At 37.8% G+C, this 26,503-nt stretch overlaps 1 protein-coding gene across 1 annotated transcript in view; it reads right to left on the bottom strand.

Moving 5' to 3' along the window:
* The window catches only part of SCEL (sciellin), a 175,696-nt gene extending 168,060 nt beyond the window's left edge, over window positions 1–7,636 (bottom strand). Inside the window, exon 1 of the mRNA XM_043581021.1 lies at window positions 7,533–7,636. The gene's annotated coding sequence lies outside the window, so the exon portion shown is untranslated. The remainder of the gene's footprint in view (window positions 1–7,532) is intronic.
* Between the last annotated feature and the right edge of the window lie 18,867 nt (window positions 7,637–26,503).

Raw genomic sequence — 26,503 nt, 5'->3', positions numbered from 1 at the left:
CCTTAACTCCTGTGATTCTTCTCATTCTCCCCTGGAGGTCAAGGTGGGTTCTCTTTGTGTCCATCCTCACCCTCAGTGGAGAGGGGTCTTTTAGCACAATATTCAGAACTTTCCTGACCTCCCAATCTGAAGTAAATATTCAGTTCTCCACCACATTGCTCTGGTTTATTTTCTCCATAGATTCATCATAACCTGAAATTATCTTTTTTTTAAGCTTATTTATTTATTTAAGCTTATTTATTTCTTTATTTCTTTATTCATTTATTTGAGAGAGAGCAAGAGAGAGCACATGCATGTGGGGAAGGGGCACAGAGAAGCTCTTCACTCCCCATCAAGCCCCACACAGGGCTGATTTCACAACCTTGAGATCATGATCTGAGCTGAAATTAAGAGTCGGACGCTTAACAGACTGAGCCACCCAGGCACCCTGAAATTATCTTTTTAAAATAATTTGCTGGTTCACTCACTAAGCCTTTGCACTCCCTCATCCATGCACACACATTAGACTATAAACCCCATGTCTGTTTGTTTACCACCATATAGTACAGTACCTAGCACACAACAGTCATTTCATTAAGTAAGTCCAAGATGCATTATGTGAACTGATCGAGATTAGCTTCTGTTGGACTTTATGGATGCTTCCCAAGAATGGGGGATACAATGAAAAGAGAACTCATCAGTGTAGGTCAAAGTAGTACAATGATATAGTCAGCACTGAAGGAGAGGGCAGAGAATGATGTGGGAATGAGGAGGAGACCAAGGGAAGAAGGAACTCCATGAGCTCCTGCTGAGAACAAAGTTGGCAGTGACTGGAAGACAAGTAAGGGGAGCAGTATAGAAATATCTGCACTTTCCTCTGAACTCCGAGGATATTTCTAGTAGATGTGAGTAACCTGGAGTCATTCTCACTGGACTTCTAGCCATTTAGATTCTAATGACGTGTTTGTTATAACTGATATTTTTTCGTAGTGCTGTTGTAAGGCTTAAAGTGGGCTAATGTATGTAACATCACAGTGTCTCTGTATCCTGTATCCAGTGTATCATGGTACCCTGATACAGAGTAAGCATTGGCCTCAACTCCTTCAATCCCTTCTTTCCAAGGCGTCTTCAGCATTTTTTTCTCTCTCCTCATTAGTCCCCATCAATATTCAGGCATGCGCTCATAGCTCCTATCTTTTGAATAATCCCTTTGCCCCTGCATCTATCTCTATTTGTCTCTGTTTCTCTGTGTCTTCCTCAAAACTAAGCTTCTGGAGAAAAACAAAAACAAAAACAAACAAACAGACAAACAAAAACTCACCCCACCCTATCACCAATTGACCTACCACAATTTGGTTATGGAAACTGCTCTCACAAAAGGCACAACTCACTTGTCAAAAACGAAGAGCCATTCAGATCCCTTCTCTCCTACTTCTTCACAGCATTCAACATTCTTGAGCACTTGCTTCTTAAATCCCGTTCTCCTGTATTTTTACATTTTTTTTAATTTTTTACTTTAGTTGGGGGAGGGACAGAGGGATAGAGAAAGAGAGAGACGGGGGAGGGGGGGTGGAATCAAGCAGGCTCCAAGCTCAGCATGGAGCCCGACATGGGGCTCGATCCCGTGACCCTGGGATCATGACCTAAGCCGAAATCAAAAGTTAGATGCCCAACTGACTGAGCCACCCAGGAGCCCCTGGATTTTTTGATGCCACCGTCACCAGGTTCCTCTCCTACCAGTCTGGCCACTCTTTCTCACTCCCCATTGTTGCCTTTTCCTCTTCCACCTGATTTTTAAATGTTGAAATTCCTCAACAAGGCTGAAGGTCAGTTTTTGAACTTCTTCTCTGTCTTCATTCTTTAAGTATCCTCATCTGTTCCTATGCTTTAAATCTATCTGTATTACAACTCTCAAATTAATAGCCTCCAGATTTATATCTCAGCTCCAGATCTGTGTATCCAAATGTCTACTTGACATGTCCACTTGGATATCATACAGACATCACAAACTTAACATGTCTAAAACATAACTCTTGCTCTCCCCTCACCCCGGCCCCAACCAACACACTCCTATTCCAATCTTCTTCTTCTTGGCAAATGACACCTCCATTCATCCAGAAAATAGCAAGCCTCTCCCTCAACTGCTGTGGCCAATCCATTACTAAGTCCTGCCAGTCTTCTCTCTAGATTAACTTTTGATTCTCTTTCTTTTCATCTCCATTTCCTTCACTCCGTTCTTCCCTTCTTTTCATCTCTCACCTGAAATGTTTTTTTCTTCCAATTTGCACAATTCCAACTCATTCTTAGAATTCGTATTATATCGTAGAATAATTTAAAAATTAAATTTGATTATATCACTCCTCAGCAAATAGAAATACATTTGTCTTTTCCATGACCCATTCAGAATAATCTAGCCTCTGCTGCTTCTAAATCTTCATCTCATCTTAGTTTCTTATCCCTTGCCATGCCCTAAGCATATGGTCTTTTCCTACCCTTCCTGTTTGCCAAGATTTTTCCTACCCCTGTACCTATGCACAACCTGTTTCCTCTAGATGGGCTATTTTCCCCATCCCCTTCACCTGCTACTCCTTGTAACTCTTCAGGTTTTCATTCAAATACTCCCTGATCCACCAACCTAAATTAGACCTTCCCCCATGTTTTCCTGAACTCTGTTCTTTTCTTTCATACCATCTAACACAATTTGTAATTATATACCTGTACATGTGATTATCTGTAATATATATCTATAATTATATAAATCACATATTTAATATGTACATGATATATTGTATACAATAATATATAATATATATATCTGATATATATAAATATATATAACATGCAGATACACAGATAGACAGAGATATGTCTATAATTATATAGCTGTGCATGTGATTGTTTCCCCAACTAGACAGCAGGGATTATACATGTTTTCCTTGCTATTGTATATCCCACCCCAGCGCAGTGCCTGTTACAGTATGCATACAATAAATATTTGTTTCATGAAAGAATATCATTACTTAGTAGTAGTAACACAAATATTTATATAGTATAGACCTAAATCCCTTTTCTGAGTCCCTTATAGTCAGAGGTGTTTGGGAATTCAGAAATGCTCTGATTTTTGTGCACATATCACATTATGGAACACTCCTGGCAGGCTCTAGGGCAGCATGTGTAGTCAAACATTAATATTTCCACCGTTCAATGTACAAATATTTATAATAAGTAGAACTAGCTAAAACTCTAAATAGCTACATCAGGTCAGCTCCAATAATATCATCAATGAAGTTGTAAAAACAAAGTCTGAGTTTTCAGAAGAGTTTGGATTTGGGGAATTGCCCATGAAAGACTGAGGAACTATCTTTGCCATGATATCTGGGTTTCATAGGAAGTGCCCACAGAAGAGCTCACTTTTGCCATGTGAAAAAGTACTTGACATTTACTCAGACTGACCCAAAATAAATTCAAACCATTCATGAGGAAATAACTGACTCCGAATGGACTCCAATCACACAGACTTTCCACCATGAAATTCATTGTCACTGACATAACCATCTCCTGGGAGCACTTGAAACTCTACATTTTGCAATTGATTTGGGAGAAAAAGATAATTATAAGGAATGTTGTCCAAAGCCAGGGTCACTGCTGCCCAAGATGTATTTAACGATAAAAGTTCTGCCTCACCTGTCCTTGCCCCTGCTGCCACTCATGACTTAACAGGACTTCTCTGCTAATAACTTTCCTGAAACTTCCAAGTGTGTTTGTGCTTACATTACAAATGCTTTCACCTTTAAATTCAGTACACAATTACAGGTTATTGGTTATTCTTTGTAAAGGTTATTTTACTCTAAATTAGTTTGTCTATAAAAGAATTAAGAATTTATGAAAGGCGCGCCTGGGTGGCTCAGTTGATTAAGCGTCTGGCTTCGGCTCAGATCATCATCTCACGGTTTGTGAGTTTGAGCCCCACATCAAGGCTCCATGCTGAAAGTGTGGAGCCTGCTTGGGATTCTCTCTCATTCTTTTTCTCTCTGCCCCTTCCCCACTTGCACTTTCTCTCACTCTCAAAAAATAAATTCTAAAAAAAACATTAAAAAAAGAATTTATGAAAAATTTCTATGAAAACTTAACAACAAACTCATCATTAAAAAGGCCTTATTTAGGGGAGCACCTGCATGGCTCAGTCAGTTAAGCGTCCAACTTCAGCTCAGGTCATGATCTCATGGTTTGTGAGTTCAAGCCCCACGAGTTCAAGCCCTGTGAGTTCAAGCCCCACATCAGGCTCTGTGCAGATAGCTCAGAGCCTGGAGTCTGCTTCAGTTCTGTGTCTCATTTTCTCTCTGCCCCTCCTCCCAGTTGTGCTCTGTGTCTCAAAAATAAATAAATGTTAAAAAAAAAAAAAACCTTTTTTTTTTTTAAAAAAGGTCCTATTTAAGAGGAAAAATTCAAGGTGCTTATATTCTGTCAAAAATATGTCTAGGTGCTTGGTGTCCTCTTTTATCTTTCACCACCAGCCTAGGGTGGGGGTAAGTCCTATTCTAAAACAAATATCATGCAAGTTTTTGGATGAGAAATTGAATTTTAAAACACTTGATAGATTATAACTTTACTTTTAAAAAATGGAAAAATCATTCTCACTTTTGTACTATTGGCGTGAAACTTTGACAAATAAAGGTATTCATGAGAGCTATTATAACAAAATAAATAGAAAAATAAACAACTTTTCAGGCATTATTAGCTTACTTTAAGCACCCTAAAAATGTAAAAGAAGATTAAAATTTGGTCAAATATTCATAGGGGAACAAGAAGCATATCATCAATAACTGGGGTTCCCAGTTAAAATAAGAAAATATTTTATAAGCATCTTTTACTTGATGCCAAAATGTCCATTTTAAAATGTTTTCACTAAGTAGACATGGTAATATCACATCTTTTATATAAACTGTCATATGTATAATTTTCCAAAAGGCAACTTTCCAATATGGTAGCATTATTTTTCTTCATTTGCTGTCCATATTTGTAGTTGTAAAACACATGGCGGAGAGCCTGGGTGGCGCAGTCGGTTAAGCGTCCGACTTCAGCCAGGTCACGATCTCGCGGTCCATGAGTTCGAGCCCCGCGTCGGGCTCTGGGCTGATGGCTCAGAGCCTGGAGCCTGTTTCTGATTCTGTGTCTCCCTCTCTCTCTGCCTCTCCCCCGTTCATGCTCTGTCTCTCTCTGTCCCCCCAAAAATAAATAAACGTTGAAAAAAAATTAAAAAAAAAAACACATGGAAGATGCAACTTAAATATAATTCTAATTTTATCTGAATTCAGAGCCACAAAGATTGTCTCAGAGCTGATGGCTACCAAAAGAGACATCCTAAAATGAGGCAAAAAGCCATTGGCGACATTTTATTCATGCTTAAAGCAGTAGAGACACAGAATTTTGGAGAAACAGGACTTATGCCCCTCTTAAATTAGGACAAGGGGTAAACATGAAAATGCAGTTGAAGTCATTAAAAAATTTTTTTTTCTTAAACAATTTTTTGACTTGGATAAAAGAGACATAACATAAAATTTCTACTTTAACCACGTTTAAGTTTACAGTGCTATAGCTTCAGGACGTTCACATTGTTGTGTAACCCTCACCACCGTCCATCTGCAGAACTTGCTCGTCTTCCTAAACTGACACTCTGTACTCATTAAACACCAGCTCCCCAATCGCCACTCCTCCAGCCCTTGACAACCACCATTCTACTTTCTGTCTCTATGAATCAGACTATCCTAGGTACTTTGCCTAAGTGAAATCATACAATGTCTGTCCTTTTGTGACTGGCTTATTTCACTTAGCATAATGTCCTCAAGGTTCACCCATGTTGTAGAATGTGTCAGAGTTTCTTTCCTTTTTAAGGCTGAATAATATTCCACGTTTGTATAGATGACATTTGTTCCTTCATTCATCTGTTGATGGACATTTGCGTTACTTCTGCCTTTTGGCCATTGTGAATTATGCCACCTAAGCTCTTTTTTTAAAACACATAAAATATGGGCTAGAAAAATTTCCCAACAAGATAAAACCGACACTCTTTCTTTAAGAGAAGTCCATTTAGTCAGGGAAGAAACTCCACTTTTTTCAGTGATACTACAATTACCTTTCAAAAGTTAAGCATTGTTTCAGTAGATGAAAAGTAAACGGTCCTCTTAACTACCTTCCCTCCAAATCACGAAGCTCAGTTTTAGAACTTATGTAATATACAGATTGTAAGAAAACACTCTCCTGTTGTTCTCAGATTTGTGCCATTGAAAGGTGGCAAGCATTGGCCAAATTCACTAAGTTAGTAACAAGAACAGAGAATAAATCCTCGTCTCCTAATTTTCCAAGGAGTTAAATTTATAACTCTGTGAATACATGTAAGCTTCAGAATCACAACAGTCCAAATACTAGGTAGATTCTAGGATGAATTTAGGTCTATCTTAACCACCACATAAGGAGGTTTATCATGAAGACTTCGCCTTATGATCTATTATAATGAAGTTTTGAAAGACAAACTCCCCAAAATTTCTCATAAAAGGTATAATATGGAAGACACCTTACAGATTATCTTGGGCAATCCCTCATTTTACATCAGGCCAAGAAGCAGTACTTTCCTATCCTTGCCAGTTGCTTTAAATCATTTTAGGAATAAAGAGAGACGAATTAGTAACATGCTGTGTGTTACGAATGTCTTCCTTTTGTGTCTAAAAGTAAGATTCTAGCATAATTTGATGATTTTCAAGGCAGCATACTAGTGTTTTAATTTCATATTTTCAGGCTGCAGAGCCGGAGTACCATGAATTTGTGTTTCCTTGAAAGAATCCAAACCTTTCATCTCAGAGACTGCTATTAAAGTGGATGTGTTTATCAAAGGCCAGATCTGTTGATAGCTCTCCTGATTGAATGCTTCTTGGAGATGAACTTTTCAAATGGGAGGATCATCACACAGCTCAGTAATACATACAATTACCTTCCCACAAATCTAGCGCTGTTTCTTAGATGAAAATTATACTGCCTTTCTCACATTCGCCTTTCCTCCTAATCACTGTCTTAAGGTTGCCACTCAATGCGATTTCATCGTGAAGGAATAGAGGAATAACTTTGGGGTTTCATATTAAAAAGAAATCATAATAAAAACTCCACTGTTGCTACTAAATTTGTGTCACTCAAAGGTGACAGCCTTGTCATCTGTTTAAAAATTTTGTGCTCAGTCTCTCAAACAATGTCACATAAAAAGTCAGCTACAGGGAAAAAAATTCATTTCCCTTTTTGTCGAATAAAGGATTCAATCATTGTAGTGAAAGCTGAACAGCGATTTCTTGCTTTAAAGGGGAGAAAGTTCTCTCTTTACAATTCTAAACTTAAAAAACCAATAAATTAGGAAAATTATTATCTATAATTGCAAACAAATTCTTTTTTTCATATATGGCTTCATTGAGCCTATATGTTACCTTCAGGATCAGGAAAATTATTATCTATAATTGCAAACAAGTTCTTTTTTTTCATACATGGTTTCATTGAGCCTATCTATATGTTACCTTTGGGATCTTGCATGAGCTCATTTCATTGACAGAACATAAATTGTACCCAGCAAACCAAAAGCAGAGGCATCTCAAAAACAGGGTTCTCAGAGCTTCCAGTCCTGCAACACAGGGGAGAGCATAAAGAGTATGAAAATAAATGCTGCTGATACATAGATAGACACATAGATACATAGATAGATAGGGAGAAATCAGCACTTATTTTCACATTTTTTGTTGTTTTCTTTTCCTTTTTTTCTATTTTTGAATTTTTTTATTTGCATATAGTTGACACAGTGTCACGTTAGTTTCAGATGTACAGCACAGCAATTCAACTTCTCTAGATGTTATGCCATGCTCACCGCAAGTGTAGGTACCATCTCTACCCATACAATGCTATTACAATACCATTGACTATATTCTCTGTGCTGTGTCTTTTATTCCCATGTCATATTTATTCCATAACTGGAGGCCCACTTGTTTGCACCCATTTTGCCCATTCCCCCTATCCTCCTCCCCTGAGAAAGACAAATATCATATGACTTCACTCAGGTGGAATCTAAAAACAAAACACATATTTATAGCAGCGCTATCAATAATAGCTAGGTTATGGAAAGAGCCCAAATGTCTATCGACTGATGAATGGATAAAGAAGATGTGATACTGTGAGATATATATATATATATATATATATATATATATATATATATATGTGTGTGTGTATCTATGTGTATATATTTATATGTGTATATGTGTGTGTGTGTGTATATGTGTGTGTATGCGTGTGTGTGTATATATATATATATATATATACATATATATATATTTATATATAAACCAACACTCCTCAAGCAACCCTCAGTTTGTTCTCTGTATTTAAGAGTCTCTTATGGTTTGCCACCCTGTTTTTATTTTTGTTTCCCTTATTTGTGTGTGTGTGTGTGTGTGTGTGTGTATATATATATATATTACTTGGTGATCAAGAAGAATGAAATCTTGCTGTTTGCAGCAACATGGCTGGAACTAGAGTGTATTATGTTAAGTGAAATTAGTCAGTCAGACAAAGACAAATACCATATGACTTCAATCATATGTGGAATTTAAGAAACAAAACAGATGAACATAGGGGAAGGGAAACAAAACTAAGAGAAAACAGAGAAGGAGGCAAACCATAAGAGACTCTTAAAGGTAGAGAACAAATGGAGGGTTGCTGGAGGGGTGTTGGTGGGGGATGGGCATTAAGGAGGGCACTTGCTGAGATGAGCACTGGGTGTTATATGTAAATTCTACTTCTGAAACCATTGTTACACTATATGTTAACTAACTCGGATTTAAATTAAAAAATTTAAAAAATAAAAATAAAATTTAAAAGCAAAAGACAATAACAAAGATAAAAATTAAAAACACATTAATAAACAAATAAAAGCAGAATCAGATCCTATAAATGCAAAGAACAAACTTACGGCTGCCCATTTCCACATTGTTTCATGCTCTCCCCTGCATATATGGAGAGAGAGAGAACCATATATAGAACATATTCGTGTAAGACACACACACACGCACCTGCCAGGTTGGTATACACAGACACACTTCCCGCTTATCAACTGTGCTTGCCAGAGGCCACACTATTCCATGCTTCCTGCATGGAATCATCTCTACGCTCTTCCATGGCGATGGTTATAACACTGCTTCATGAAAGGTCACTCCTTACTTTACTCGTGCACCCTCTTCTTAATGTTGTCACAGTTACCCAACAATGCATAGTTTAAACAAACAAAAAATAAATAAATAAACAAGCCAGTGAGGCCTGGCAATCCCATTTCCCATTTACGAATTAGATGAAGAAGGCTTTCTTCCTAAGAGTTGGTCTAGAGCAGCCAGCTGGCTTGCATTTTAAAAGGCAGTTTCAGCATGTGCTCTTGTGTTAGCATCTAAGCAGTTTCTTATTTGGCAACATTTCTTGAATATCCACACTAAAGGGAAACAAAGGAAAACCTCAGACATTTCCCTGGATGAACATACATCCTAGTTAGTTTCCTGAGCATTTATTGAGCAGCAGAAACTTTACGTATGTGTGTGAACATTACTAAAATAAATCTGATAGGTAAATATGAAAGGGCGGACCTACGTGGGCCGACTCCATCTTGTTCTCTGTCCTCCACCTTGACCACACCTCCTCCCCTTGAGTAACTTCCGCATCAAAACACACCCGGCGACCTGCCTAACAGGACTCCGACCCTTCCCCAGCCAATCGGCCGAAGCCACGACCCTTCCCCAGCCAATCGGCTGAGGCCACAGCCATTACCTCACCAACTGCCCCTAGGCCCCAATAAAACCTTTGTCCTTTTGAAACTCTCTTTCTCCGGTATCTCACCGCTGCGTTGGTGCAGGTAGGGGATTGAGCTCGAGCTAGCGTGAATAAAGGCTCTTTTGCTTTTGCATCGGACTCGGCTCCCTGGTGGTCTTTGGGGATCACGAATTCTGGGCATAACAAATGTTATCCTGATTTCTCCAATAAAATAAAATGAAAAGGAGAAACTGTATATCTTAACAAAACCCAAACTCCAATCAACTATTTCAACGTGTATTGTAATTGCTAACCTCCTTTGTTCCATATACAAATTTAAGGAAGTGACATTTACCTCCATTTCCCAATGAAATACCTTTGCTTGCAATGTTTAAAGTCTGAATGTCCTCTACTAACAAAATTTGAATCACCATTATTTAATTTTCTAGTACGAATCTTGCTCCCACAGGCTGCTAATTCTCTCTTCTGTGCATGATCTCTTTCTCCTAGTAAACTATGGATTCTTCAAGGACAGGAGTGACATTTTATTTCTATGAACACACAGGGACTGGCAGACTATATGATGTTTATTGACGCTTTACTGTATCTTATAAATCACCTCAGTAGAATAATGATAATTATATCATTGCTGTCATTACAGGCCATGCTTTCGTATTTCCAAGAAATATTTCCAATATAAATATTTCCAATATATATATTTCCAAGAAAATATAATAGACCTTTCCTCTAATCTTTTTTGGGGAGAAAAGAAAATGAAGCACAAAAACAGAAGGACAAAGATTGGGAAATATTATAGCACACAAAACAGTATTCATATGCCATTACTAAAATGAGCCAGTGTGTGAAACTATTTGTAAAAGTGCCAAAATATAAGGTGACATTTTGCAGAGTCTAGCTCATTTTTAGCTAGATATGTATTACCTGCCTACATGCACACATAAAGAATTCATTCTGGTCTATAATGCAATATACTCTTCTATGAAAATATTACATCAGGTACTGTTCTACTGGACTTAGGGCAGAGAAGATCAGCAAGCATTTGGGCCAAGATTTGGAGATTCAGAGTCTAGGTTAGATGCAGCTACCATTTCAACCTGGTTTTTTAAGAGCCCAGTAGGTCTATAATAAGCAGAATAACATTCCCCCAACCCCACCCAATATATTCACATCTTAATCCCTGGAATGTGGGAATATATTGTTTCACATGGCAAAAGTGATTTTTTTTTGTAATTTTTTTTTAATGTTTTTATTTATTTTTGAGACAGAGAGACAGAGCATGAACAGGGGAAGGGCAGAGAGAGAGGGAGACACAGAATCCGAAGCAGGCTCCAGGCTCTGAGCTGTCAGCACAGAGCCCGACGCGGGGCCTGAACCCACGAACCGTGAGATCACGACCTGAGCCGAAGTCGGACGCTTAACCGACTGAGCCACCCAGGCGCCCCATCACATGGCAAAAGTGATTTCTAAGACAGGATTAAATCAAGGATCTGGAGCTGGGGAGATTATCCTGGCCTATCTGGGTGGGCCCAATGTAATCACAAGGTCCTTCTAAGTGAAAAGAGGGAGGCAAGAGTGAAAGAGTCAGAGAAGGGGCTTTGATGAGGGAAATAAAGTCAGAGTAAAGAGCATGAAAGACCTGACTGGCCACTGCTGGCTTTGACAGTGAGAAGCCACCACTGAATGAGTGCAAGGTGGCCTGTAGACGTGGGGAAAGACAAGGAGCAGTTCTCTCCTAGAGTCTCTAAAAGGAACACAGGAACACAGCCCTGATGACACATTGATTTTAGCCCAATGAGGCCATTCCAGTCTTCTGACCTCCAGAAATATAGACAATAAAATTATATTGCTTTAAGTCACTAACTTTGTGGTTATAGCAGCGACAAGAACCTAATACAAGGTCACTAAGGCCTCAGAACTCTGGTCCTAATATTCAATAATCACATTGCAATTTTCACATGGAAAGAATTACCGCACAATTCATACCCGAAGGAAGACAATGTGGAATGGAAGGAAGGAAGGAAGGAAGGAAGGATCTACTTCAGCAAGTTCACAAAAAAACACTAGGGTGTCACAAAAATTCAAAATTTGGGGCATTTTGTAGAAATGTGCTACTGAGAGGAGAAATGTTATGAAGCAGACAAGTTGAGAAAATCCAGGCAAGACAAGGAGCTTGGGTCTCCCAAGGACAAAGAGAAAATGGAAAGAACTTCAAATTAATGAATAAAAAACATGATTGGATGTTTTTGAACATTGTGGATGGGAAAAACCAAGCTAGAGAGCATATTCTCATGTGCCCTTGATGGAGGAGTCTCATTATGTGCACAGGGCACTGCCTGGGCAGTGGAGAGCACAAGGGAAACACACCTGCTCATTGAGTGCATGAAGGCCTGCTGCTCAGGGCTGGGGCCAAATTCTTCCTCCCAGAGGCAAAAGCTGTTTTCTGATCTAATAAATAGTACCCCCTGGTGAGCCCTAGAGACAAGGAGGGCTCCAGTCCATTCCAGTTTGAGTGAGCACAGAGAGGCAAGCAGAGTTAAGATTAATAGCTTAGTCAGCGCTTCTTCAGTACTCCAACCTTCACCCTAGCAACACTCACTCAGAGCCAACTTGGGGCTCAGAGCCAGGAAAGTCAGATCTTCATTCCCTGTGGCAAATTCAAGCAAGGAGATAAGCAGTGTTGCAACACTGTACAGACTTAGAAGAAAGACAAATGGGGGACTGTTACTTGTATCTCGTGACTTTGGCTAGACCAAACTTTTTTTAAGCACATCTTTAAAAATTGGGATTATTTTGAGTGCAGGCTAAGGAAATTTTATGAAGTGAACAAAATGTTTTTGATTCTCTCACACCACTTCTTGGCGTCTTCTGCCCTCTTGCCTTGCTCAGCTCAGAGAGGCTCTCCCTGCATTATGCTTCTTGTGTCAAATCTTATTGCTAAAGGTCGCCCCTCCTCAGGAGTAAGGGCTCCATTAATTCCCAGCTGTTTGGAAATGCTCTGCCCCCCAACTCCCCCACTGGGCTGTAACTGTTAACAGCCTAAAATGTTCCTCCTCAGGGTATCCCGCCCTTTAATGTGGAGTGCATGGAGACCTTTCTGTGGTCTCAAGAAATGCAACTTAGCACACAAGATTTTCACCCAAAAGGCTTCCAATCAGCTGCAGTCTTATTGTAAATTTGATAATGGCCACTCCTCTGGAAGTCCTGTCCACGTGAATGTGACACTCCAAGAGCCAGACAGAGAGAATCATAGCATGCAGAGATCAAATCCTGTGCTCGAAGATTATCTCCATTGGCTTGCAAATTAACAGGATGATTGGAGGAAGTGCAAACTGCTCTAGTGTTTTTTTTTCCTGTATACAAGGTTCAATTTTGGAAGATCCAACAAATGCACCCAAAGGTGCATCATGCTTTTGTAAAGTTAATACTTCCCTGCTTGCAAAGATGTTCTTTTGTCCTTGGAAAGGAGTCTAATTGAATTTCATTGGATTATGAACAGATCTCCCAAGGATATTATTTTTAGTCTCCTTTGGAGACTTCAGTATATTCTACAACAGAACCACCAAACGCTTAATAGATTGCATGCAGATTTTCTTGTTGTTGTTTTGTTTTGTTTTTAGAAAGTGATACTGTTTTCAAAAAGATACAAACTTGTAAATGCTGCTGCAACATATAATGTTATGCTGATCCAAGACATACCAATTAATAGGAAATTCACTTTGGGTAATAATTCCTGTAATATAAACAGTATCATCTTCCTTATAGCCGTTAGTATAGCAATGGCCCATGTGGTCTGAGGCTGACTCTCCAAGCCCTGGGAAGAGATTCGTTAGTGAAATAGGGTTGTTTAGGTTTGTCAATATATCTAAGGTGGTTACATAGTAATCATTTTTATGACTGCAAGCACTAGAAAGACTATTTTAAAATCACAACTGGGGAAAGATAAAAATACAGACTGTTATCAATGTGGTTGTGACCTGTCATTTTAGATCTATCCTTTTGTTGGTTGCCACTAGCAACAAGCAGATCAAGCTGAAGAAATTTTAATCAAATAAATATTGCTCTTTACCTCCCTGATCACATACTCTGTTGCACTGAAAAGTAGGCAAGTTGAATAGAAATCAATAATCTGAGATATGAATACCTTGGATGGGACTTTTATGTATCTTAAGACAACAGTCATCAGTCATAAAGATTAGATTCTTAGAGCTATGAAAAATAACCTCCATTGAGCTCAGGAGCATCTTTTTGCTCTGCAGCATATGGGACAGTGAGATTGGCTTCTCTAGCCCTCATAAACAGCGGCAGAGATAAAATTAAATACACAGTATTTGAACCAGAAATTGATCTGAGCTCTAACATTGCTGACTGCAATCCTGAGGTTGTTTTTTTCTTTTCTTTTTTTTCTTTTAAGTAAACTCTACACCCAGTGTGGGGCTTGAACTCATGACCCGGAGATCAAGAGTCATATGCTCTACTGACTAAGCCAGCCAGGCACCCCCTGAGGGTTTTGCTAATTAGAATACAGTGAAAATAGAAGGTACTTTGAAAGAAAACCTTAATAACAGAAAGTCTTAAGAGTACAAAAGTGATATAACTGAAGCTACTCTTAATTGGACATTAATTATGCCATGCACTGTGCTAAATGTTTACATAACTCATTTGATCATTACATGTCTACAGATACAATCTTCTTTTCCTTTTTTTACACATTGCGAAATAGAAACTCAAAGAGGTTAAATAATTAGCCTAAAGTCAGATGGCCAATGAATGGCAAAAGAGAGTAAGTCTTGTTCTATGCTTCAAAAGCCTTGCTCCCTCCCATCTGCCACACCGGCTCTCTGAATATGCAAACACTACTAGTCACTCACAGCTTATTGTATTACAGGTCAAGGAGGGGAGAACACAGACAGTCTCTATGTGCCAGCACTTTACATACATTATTTCCTCTAAAGCACACTGTAACCTTGTGGAGTAGGCATTAAAAATATTGACATTCAAACCCCTCAAGGGACACAGTCAAGATTACAGAAATACTAGTATTTGAACCACATCTGTCTGAGTCAGACATATTCTTTCAGCTCTCTCCATCCCACCTCTACAAAGTGGAGCCCTTAAATAATGCCGGTATTTGAGGATTGAACAAAAATCATTTTAGGTGAGGCTGTTTTACTGACTGTAGTTATGCTTCAGAGAATAATATCAGTACTGTGGCATAGCCAAATCCATATATATCACAAGTTTCTGGATAACAATGTTCTATATTTTCTAGTTTTTAGTTGAGGTCACAAATCTCCTTTAAACACTTCGGGCGGGGGTGTTTGCTTTGACTTGGAAAGAAAAGAAAAGAAAAGAAAAGAAAAGAAAGAAAGAAAGAAAGAAAGAAAGAAAGAAAGAAAGAAAGAAAGAAAGAAAGAAAGAAAGAAAGAAAGAAAGAAAGGAAAGAGAGGAAAGAAAGGAGGGAGGAAAGAAAGGAGGGAGGGAGGGAGGACATGATGAAGCAAAATAATGTTATGGTGAAATGAAATAATAAAATGCAATTGCTTATGCATAAATAACCTATTCAACTTTTATGGAGTCTTATGAATGTCACTTAAGAAAAGAAACTAAACAAAAAATCCAAATTCAAATAGAAACTAACACCATTCATTGATCAAATTGTCATTTTCCATAGACCAAATTGTAACTTACACTCTTACAAATGTAAATTCGCAAATACCATGAAAAATGTACATGGCATTTGTTAAGTTTTAACAGCATGTTAAGTGGAAACGAGAATATGTATCCCTCTCTTCTAGACAGTACTCTCCTGGAGACCCTGTAATAAGACCAAATCCAGCCCTGAGGGCTCCCTGTCTTGAATGGAATCTACATGAATTTGCATATTGCTGTGACCCAGCAGAGGTAATAGTGAGAAATCAGGAAGAGGCCTTGTCAAGAGTGCTGAATGCAAAGAAAGAAATTGGAGGCATAGAAAAGTGGCAGACACTTCCTTTATTTTGAGCAAGATAAGATTATACTCATATTTTAAATTTCAAAATGCTGTTAAAAAATAACACATGCCTCACAACACTATGGTAGAACAACAATGACCAGGTGTTTTTTTTACAAAGACCTGATGACATTCTGTCCCTTGGACCAATCATCCTTCCATTGGCATCCCCAGACCACTCAGCTTCTTCCACTCTGAGTCGTGGCTTTGCTAAATTTCTCTATTTTTTTCTTTAATTCCATTGATTTCTAGTCTTTATTATTCTTTCCCTCTATTTTAATCTTCCTTTGCTTTTTGTTTTCAAACTTCTTTTTTTTTTTTTTGTCTATTTACTTGTTTATTTATTTTGAGAGAGCAAGAGAGAGAGAGAGCAAGGGAGGGGCAGCGAGAGAGGGAGACAGACAATCCCAAGAAGGCTCCATGCTGTCAGCACAGAGCCTGACATGGGACTTGATCTCATGAACCATGAGATCATGACCCGAGCCAAAATCAACAGTCAGTCACTTAACCGACTAAGCCACCCAGGCACCCCTTATTTTCAACTTTCTTAAGATGGAAACTTAGATCATTGATTTTAGACCTTTCTTCTTCTTAAATAAGCATTTTAAGGATTAAATTTCTAAGTGCTGCTTGTGCTACATCCCACAAATTGTGATATGTTGTCATTTTGTTATCATTTAGTTTGAAATATTTTCCCATTTATCTTATTCTTTCTTTGATCCACAGATTACTAAAAGTTGTTCAGTTTCCAAAATTTGAGGTTTTTTATTTCCAGTTTGTTAGGTTTAGAAAACGTACTTTGTATGGTTTTAATCCTCTCAGATTTATTGAGGCTTGTTTTATAGCCTAGCATTATCATCATGTACATTTTTAAAGAATACATACTTTGCAGCTGCTGGGTATAGGGTTCTATAAATATCAGTTACATTCTGATTGTTCACATCATCTATGTTCTTACTGAGTCCTTTGTCTAGTTGCTTTCTCAATTAGTGAGAGAGAAGTACTGAAATCTCCAGATCTGATTGTGGAATTGTCTACTTCTCCCTTTGATTCTATTGATTTTGCTTCATGTGTTTGGAGGCTCTATAATGAGTCATTGTGGAATATAAATATTTGGGCTTTGTCTTTGGTTCCTGGCACAGAACTCCTAAAACCTCTGGAATTCCCTATCTTGTTTATGCTTATGAGATGACCCGTGAGAGGGACCTAGATAGCTTTGGGATCGGGGCTGGTCGCCAGAAAAGCCACCCAAGTGATTAGAGACAGACAGGGAACCTGGAGATTGAGATTGATCACCAATGGCCAATGATTTAATCAATAATGCTTACATAATAAAATTGTCATTTAAAAATTCTAAAAGACTGGGTTTGGGGAACTTCTAGGTTGGTGACTTCATCAGGGGGCTAGGAGGGTGGTGTGCCCAGAGAGACATGTAAGTTTTGCATACCTTCCCCCTATACCTTGCCCTAGACATTGCTTCCATTTGTCTGTGCTAGAGTTGTATCCTATGTAATGAACCCTTAATTGTAAACTGCTTTCCTGAGCACTGGGATTCATTTCAGTGAATTACTGAATCTGAGGGAAGGCTGTGCGAACCCCAGACCCTGTGGTCAGTATGGCAGCTTCTGTAGGTCTCCTAGGGACCCCATTTGTGGCAGGTGTCTGAAGTAAGTGCAAACTGTGGGACTCAGACCTTAATTTGTGGGGTCTGCACTAAGTCCAGGTAGTCTCAGAATTCAGTCGAATTGAACTGTAGGACACCTACTTGGTGTCAGAGAATTGGAGAATTAGTTGCTGTCAGGGGAAAAAACTATACAGGCATATAAATATCTATAATTGTTAGGGTTTCTTGTTGAATTGAATTTTTTCTAATTATGAAGTATTCCTATTTATCTTTAATAATACTCTTTGTCCTGTAGTCTCTTTTATATGACATATGTATGTATGTCTTTCTATATCCTTATACTTAAAGTGGATCTCTTGTAGACAATACACAATTGGATCTGGCTTTTCTTTTTAATCCATTTGACCTTCTCTGTGTCCATTATTGTCTAGTAGAACTTTCTGTGATGATGGAAATGTTCCACATCAGCACAACCCAATATGATAGCCACACATGGCTATTAAGCACTTCAAATATGACTGGTGTAACTAAGAAACTGAATTTTTAATTATATTTCATTTTCATCAATTTAAATTTCAATAGCCTCATGTGGTAGTGGTAGTCATATTACACAAGGCAGGTTTAGTTTATTAATTGTTAATGTAATTGCTGATATGGTTGGATATGGGTCTACCATTTTGCTTATTTTCTGTTTTGTGTTCCTCTTGGACAATTTCTACTGGTCTATCTCCAAGTTGTGTGACACTTTACTTTGTCATATGAGTTTTAGCTTCTCTGCACACTCCATTCCTCTCCATCATTTGGAAGCACACACCCAACATTCAGTATGCAGTTCAATGATTTGAACTGTGCACACTTCTCTCTCCTGGTACCCTTAACCTTACTTTTAGGCGATAGCCGTGTCTCTCCCTCCTAGCTGTCTATGTCTCATTCATCCTTGATCTTTCTAACACTGATTTTTTTCTCCTAAAACTGTATTGATTCGTTTTTATAAATCATTTTGTAAATCTCATGAAAAGATCCATTAGAGGTAAAACTATTCCCTAGATTAGAATTTTTCTTTGCCATGGACTGGACAGATGTTAATAACGCTATTCTCGGCTTCATCTGACTGAAAAAGTTATGAAAGAATTGCCTCAGAAAAACCCCTAACAACAGCACATCCTTTGTCAAGACAGTGCCTTGTTGTTATTAGATTGAATTGAAATCCACATCAATGGAAATAATTTAATCAACTAAAGGGATTCTGGATTCTAGCAAAGAAGAGAATGCAGGATTCTCTCAGAGGTTGTGAATTTGGCAGCAAAAAATTTGATATTCACTAAGGAGATAAAACCACCTGCTGATTTTCACTGCATTGAACTAGAAGGATAAATTTAATAGACCACTTGGCATGGTCGCTGAACATCAGCAGGTATATCAGAAAGAACAAAGGCTCTGAAGCAAAACAACCTGGTTCTGAATCCCAGATCTTCTGTTTACTAGTTGTGCAGTCTTTGAGATGTTCCTTAATCACTCTGAGATTCTGCTTTATCTATAAAACATGAAAATTGATACTTAATTGCTTTAAGTACTTAAAATTATATATATATTTTTATTTTCTATTGAGGTATAATTAATATTCAGTGTTATATGGGGGTTTCAGTTGCACAATACATTGATTCAACAACTCTATACATTACTCTGCGTTCATCATGACTAAGTGTACTCTTAATCCCTTTTATCTATTTCACTCATACCCCCAACTACCTCCTCGCTGGTAACCACCAGTTTGTTCTCTGTATTTAAGGGTCTGTTTTTTCATTTGCCTTTTTTCTTTGTTTTGTTTCTTAAATTCTACCTACGAGTGAAAGCATATGGTATTTGTCTTTCTCTGACTTACTTCACTTCGCATTATACCCTCTAGGTCCATCCATATTGTTGCAAATGGCAAGGTCTCATTCTTTTTTATGGATGAGTAATATTCCATCATGTATATACACCACACATCTTTATCCATTCATTAATTGATGAACACTTGTATTGCTTCCGTATCTTGGTTATTGTAAATAATGCTGCAATAAATATAGGGATGCATACATCTTTTTTTAATTAGTATTTTTGGTTTCTTTGGGTAAATATCCAGTAGTGGAGTTGCTGGATCATATGGTAATTCTATTTTTAATCTTTTGAAGAATCTGTACTGTTTTCTGCAGTGGCTTCACCAGTTTGCTTTCCCACCAATAGTCTACAGGGTTCCTTTTTCTTCACATCTTCACCAACATTTGTTATTTCTTGTTTATTTGATTCTAGCCATTTTGACAGGTGTAAGGTAATATCTCATTGTGGTTTTGATTTGCTTTAATTTGTGCCATTGTTATAAGTACTTAAAATTACCTATATAAAGTTCCTGACAGATAAAATTTGCATTGAACAAAAAGAAAACATTAATATCATTTTATAAGAATTATCATTATTATTTTTATATATAATATACATATAGTCCAGTTCATTGGAAATAATTTAGGGTATATTAAGGCTAATTTGATGGCAATTATTCTGGCAATATATTCTGCTTTGCACAAATGCAAAAATCTCCGAAGTTTTACTTTATTGGAGGTATTCCTAGGACTTATAAATCAACCTAGATGAAGGGAATTTCAGACAAAGAATGATTCTCCGGGATCACATGTCAACAGTAGAAAAAGCTGTCACTTACCAAGCACTAAGCATGTGCCAGTCACTGTGCTAAATACTTTACATGAATTATCTAACTTAATCCTTACAATAACCATTGGAGGTAGGGGCTATTGCAAAAGAAGATAGCAAAGCCTTTGAGAGGTTAAAGGACTTGCCCAAGCTCATCCAGTTAGATACAAAGCTGTGATTCAAAATCACATTTCTAAAGCCCTTACCCTTTAAACTTTCTTTTTTTAAAAAAATGTATGTACTTATTTTTGAGGGAGAGAGGGGGAGAGTGCACTCACGCGTGAGTGGGGGAGGAGCAGAGAGAGAGAGAGAGAGAATCCTGAGTAAACTCTGCAGGCAAAGCCCAACGTGAGGCTGGAACTCACAAACCTGTGAGATCATAATCTGTGAGATCATGACCTGAGTCAAAATCAAGAGTTGGATGCCTAACCAACTGAGCCCTTACCCTTTAAACGCTCAATACTGTTTTCCAGATGACCCAAATCCTCTGTTCTCTATTCTTGCTACACCTGGAGGTCAACCCAGGGTTCTATCTACTTACCAGTAAAGGCAATAGTAAAACCAATATGAACCAGAAAAGAAAATGTCTTGATATCAGGAAACCACATCATTTTAAAGGTGCTACAAATTAATGTTTCTAATAAGGCAGGGGTCAATAAATATTACTAAGCATGAGCAGCCCTCCACTAAGTTTAGCCTTCTTCCAAACACTTTGCTATGTATTTCCCTAGTGCTCACAAGGGGTCTCCTGACACAGCTGTCCTCGCACCTGTTTACTGATGGAGACAGCAGAGCCTGCTCCTATTCAGGGACACTGCTCACACAAAAGAGTCAGTCACCCTCAGAACTACTGAAGGTATAAGTTCTTTTCTCCATCATAAGAATTCCTTACACTTTGTTGCTTCGGCTTAATACAATGGCAAACTTGAATATAAAAGAAAAGATGAAGGGGGTGCCTGGATGGCTCTGTCAGTAGAGTGTGTGACTCTCAATCTCAGGGTCCTGAGTTCAAGCCCCAAGTTGGGCATGGAGGCTACTTAAAAAACAGAAAGATGAGGATTAATGGAAGCTACAACAGATACTGAGATCCATCCACAGAGACTACATTTCTAAATGCATTAGGGGACTGGAAACCATTGTTCTAACCTGAGGATTCACAAGCTGAATTGAAGCACTCTCTACTCCCCATATGTTCAAAATTGAAAACAGTTCTGTGGTCCTTATTAAAAATAAATACAAATATCATTCTTAAAAGGCACATTATATCAGAGCTATAATCAAAGCAAAAGCGGTTTTTAATTGGCCTTTCCATTGGTCAAGAAAGGAATGTTGGCTTTAATTTCTTAATTTTTGAAGTGTGTGCCTAAGTGACATGAATTGAAGTTTTAAGATTTAAGTTTTAATAAACTCCTCTTAAGAAACTATTACTACAATGATCATTTGCAATTAATCAGAGCTGTTCAGAGAGCCACTGATCCCAACAGAATTCCTGTGTCTCTTGCTATGAATCAGGTTGCCCCTAAATTCCCACTTAGCACAGAAGAAAGCTGTGTGTGTGTGTGTGTGTGTGTGTGTGTGTGTGTACACATCAGAAAGAGAAAAAATAATTTCATGTTTTTAGACACTGGTTTTAGCTATTTTTTTCTAGTGGCTCACCTAAAACAAAATATGAAAAATGTCACAAGCAAATCAGTAGAAAATTCAAAAAATGTTCCAATACTAAAATACACAGTTTCAGGGCTCAATATTATTGGTTTCCAAAATCTGAAAATATCCTATAAAAATTGTTTCTAGATTATAGTATAAGGAGAGAAGGAACTAATCTAGCTAATGCACTTTCTTTGAATAATAAAGACTGACATGGAGATTTAATAAGGCATAAATCAATAGAATGCAATGATTTTACATCTTTCCAAACTAGGCAGACTAGTGTTTTCTTGATTAAGAAAGACAAAAAGACACTTGCCCTACCCCCACCACACCCCCAAATCAAGGGAATGGTGAGGTAAACCCTGACTAAGGGAGCAAGTGGGCTTGGAAATCTAAGCTGTTTGCCTAGTTGGACTCCACTGCTCTCTGGAAGAATCTCTTTGCAGGGCTAGGTCAAGTCAGAGAGAGCACACCTACCCAGTGGGTTCCTTGTCCTAAGTCCTAATTTATACACCCTGGGAGAGCACTTTTTCTAATTTATAAAAGGCCCTGAAGAGGCTGGCTGTGGTAGAATGAAAAAACACATTTTTCATGATACACCTTTTCTTGGTTTCAATCTAAAATTGCTAGTGCTCAATTTCTTCATGCTTCATTCATTCAACAAGTCGTTATTGAGCCCCTTGGTTGTGCCAGCCACTGATACAAAAAACCATAGCACCTGACCATAAGGAGCTTTCAATCTAGGTACATGAAGACAAGTAACTAAAGATTACAATGCACAGTTACTTTCAGCCTCTTGTGTGGACATGTTCTTAAAATTACCATGACTGTCAAACCTGAAACTGAAAAAATTAAGATCCAGCAGAAATACTTGAAAAAGGATCTCACTTACAGAACAAACCAGGTACCCCCATGTTAAAACCTGTTCCAACAACAAATATTTCCCTTGACTAATTTTATTCAATTATTCAGAATACACTGTTGCATCCCTGTGATCCAGGAAATTGTAGACTCGCCTACCAATTTCACAATTTCCGGGATAAGTCTAACACAAACTCCACAATTTTTTAGTATACAAACTGGGCAGATTCTATGCCCAAGTTTCTCATTTGTTAAATATGGGTCATAATAATGTTTATTTTATAATTGCTATGAGTGTTAAATGAGATCAATATAAAGTGACTGGTACATACTAAATATTCTATATTTTCTACTTTTATTTTAAAGTTTGTAAATCTAATATTATTGGTGAGTTTGAACTTAATAGGTAGTTGTTTTGTTTTTGCATTTCTATTTTCCCCTGACTTATTTTCACAATTTCCAATAAATTTTTTATTTATCTCATGAGCCTTTCACAAGTATTGTGGTAGTTTAGGGCTGATTTCCTGAATCTGAAGGGCATAGGATAATGGTAAATATATTAGTTCTGAAACCATACACTCCTGAGTTCAAACCAGCCTCTGCCACTCCCCAGTCTAAATGTATATGACAAGATGATCATCTTAGAATTTGTGTAAGGCACGTTTCCTTCTCTCCCTGAAAAGCTACTGTTAAATTAATAGCATTTTGGCTGTAGTGTTTTGAGGTTTGGGTGTTCTTTTGTTTTTGTTTTTCCTCGTTTTATTTTTATGACCTATGGCACATTGACATTTAGGAAACACAGTTTATTTAAACTCCTTAAGTTGCTGTTTCTTCATTTGTAAACCTATTTTACCCATAAACCTATTTCTTAAAGTTGATATAAGTAAATGAAATAATACATACATGGTGCTTGGAACAGCGCCTGCATGTAATAAATGATTTGTACATGGTAGCCATCAATAATTATATCCATGTTTTGTATTGAGAGGATGAAATATAAATGAGCCCTCTTTTTCAATAAACCATAAACTTATTCCCAGAAGGGTCTATAGAAACAAGAGTCATTATCGCTTCCTTTTTAAAGGAAAACACACTAGAAGATTAGAGATCTCTAATTTTGTCTTTTGCATGTAAGTGGATCTTATATTAGAGATCTACATTTAGATCCCTAATTGCTGTAGTATGGTGGCTATTTTGAAAGGATGAGTAGAGTCCAAAGAGAATTCACAGATCCGCCCCCTGAAAATCACCTGTGGAAATTATCTTTGGGGAAGTGACTTATAGTATGAAAACTGGAGGATGAGCAGGAGTTAGCCAGGTAAGCACAGGGGAAGCCCTGGGAAAGAGATCTTCAAGTAAGAGGAACAGGATGTGCCAAGTCCTGAAGGTGAGAAAGAGCCTGGTGTGTTTGAGATTCATCAATGCTCTTCATAAAGTTGTACTATGTTTATAATACAAAAGTATATTTGACCATAAGTAATGAATGCATCTCTTCCAAGATGAGGGGATTATTCCTAAATCACTGAACTTTAGATTCTTAAAGATTTCAGATATCAAATTAAAGCCTTTTATTTTTGAGATAAGGAAGCCAAAGTTTGGATGAATGAAAGAGGGGGGCAAGACAGAGAAGGTAACTAACATGATGAGTACCTATTATGTATCAGGTAAGTGGCATTGTGCACATGTAATAGATGAGGAGACTTGAGACATAGAGATTTAAATAATTCACTCAAAGCCATAACTTTAATAAGAGTAGAGCCAGAATTCAAATCCAGATTTACAATCCTCCAGATTCTAGGACTGTTTTCACTATACTCCCTGGAATTTGTGTGAGCATCTCCAGCTGTGAATTTATCTCCATAGTGGCATTATAATTATTTGTATGTTTATTTTTACACCAATCTGTAAGCTTCTTGGGAGTCTTTCTATTTGCAAGCACATTTCCTGGCAGATGAATGAATCCAAAAAGATATCAGAAGGATGGATGGATGGATGGATGGATGGATGGATGGATGGATGGATGGATAAGCATTGAGGAGATTACTTGGATGGTTTTTTCTGAGGGTCTACCCAATTACCTTTCAAGCTTATTGTGATACCCTCAAATATACTTCTAAATCTAATTAATACCTACATTTCAAAAAGCCAATAAGTAATCTACCATAATTTTAAATTTAACAAATTTAAAACTCAATGGTTCTGAATAAAGTAATAAGTGGCAGATCTGGAAGAGAAGCCCCACATATTGAGTTCTTTGCAGACACAGTCTGTGACCCATATGTCCTTTCATCCCTAATATGTGGACTCTGAGCACATTTGGCATGTATGTACTGAAAGTCTCATCAGTCAACAGTTCAGATTAGAATCATGTATGGTTACCTATTAAATAATAGAAGGAGTCCAATTCTGAAAATAACATTTTCTAGTGGACAAAAAATTCCAGACTGATTGTTAAAGTAAGAGGAGAACTAATGTTTTACCACACAAAAGACCTACATTTATTATCTTCATACTGATTTTCCAATGATGATTTCAGATATCACATTAAATGTTGATTATGGGCAGGAATGACATGGAACACATCTAACCACTGGTATATACAGATACCAACTAGTCAAAACAGATGCCATGGCCCAACGAAAGGATGCCTCAATACATCAGAACAGATATCAGTGTAAATAAGCATTTCAATGCACAGTGTAGAGCATGAATGTCAGCTCTGCTCATAGGTCTTTGGAGATAAGGAGCAGAGACATGGTTGATGAGGAACAGACAGATTGATAACAGGAAAGAGGCTATAATGTAAAAGGAGAGAGGACAATTTCCAGAATTCACCCACATAATCCTTATCAGTCTTGTAGCAAGGTACAAGGTTGCTAGAAAGACTGGGGACGAATCAGATGTTTGCATATTTGGTACTGGATAACCTGAGTATTGACCTAGAGGTCCTGACAAAGGATGGAATTGGTCCAATGGTCTCGGGTTAAACTGAACTTCTAGGTGGAGATTATTACATGGTTCAGCTGTGGGGAAGAAGAAAAACACTCTGACTTTGAAAAGAATATCATTGTTGTTAGCAAGGCTGGCTTCCATTTTTCTTTCCTCCTTTTGTTCCTTTTCTGTCTGAATTAGCAGAAAACATTTTTATTGCTTGCAGTCAGAGAACAACTATTACATAAGATACTTTGCCTTATTATTGACACAATATCCTTATTAATTCTATCTAAGCTCACTAGCTCTTTGAACAACCAACTGCTTACTCATTTGGTGTTCATGTAATTTTTTGAGTTTAGCTGTAAAATATTTCAATGCAAAATAATGGACAAACACTGGCTCAGTAAGGTTCGGCCATGTAAGTAGTGGACTTTCCCCTCATGACTTTATATTGAATAGGCCATTGTCAGTTATTGACTAATGCCAAGTTCCAGTGCTCTCTCTCCACAGCCTCATCCTTTGGTTCATGCTGCTTTTTCTCTCAGAAATGCCCTTTCCACATTCACCTATAGAAAGCATATTTATCCCCCAAAATACTGATTTAAATATCAACTCTGCAAAGCCTTCCCTATTTTGCAGATTAGAACTAATCACTCCACATCTGTGATTCCTGGCAACATCACCTCTGTTGGAACAGTGTCCTGGTGTGCCTTGAACAGTAGATAACTGGATTCCTCAAAGAATTCATCTTAAGTTACCCAGAGCTACAATGAATACAAAAATTTTATTTATGGGGGTGCCTGGGTGTCTCAGTCAGTTCGTCAGACTCTTGATTTCGGCTCAGATCATGATCTCACCATTCATGAGTTTGAGCCCTGCATTAGGCTCCACACTGACAGTGCAGAGCCTGCTTGGGATTCTCTCTCTCTCCCTCC

The sequence above is a fragment of the Prionailurus bengalensis genome, chromosome A1 (assembly GCF_016509475.1).
Source record: "Prionailurus bengalensis isolate Pbe53 chromosome A1, Fcat_Pben_1.1_paternal_pri, whole genome shotgun sequence".
NCBI lineage: Eukaryota > Metazoa > Chordata > Mammalia > Carnivora > Felidae > Prionailurus > Prionailurus bengalensis.
The sequence above is the reverse complement of the archived record's forward strand: the minus strand, read 5'-3'. Positions and strand labels throughout refer to the sequence as shown.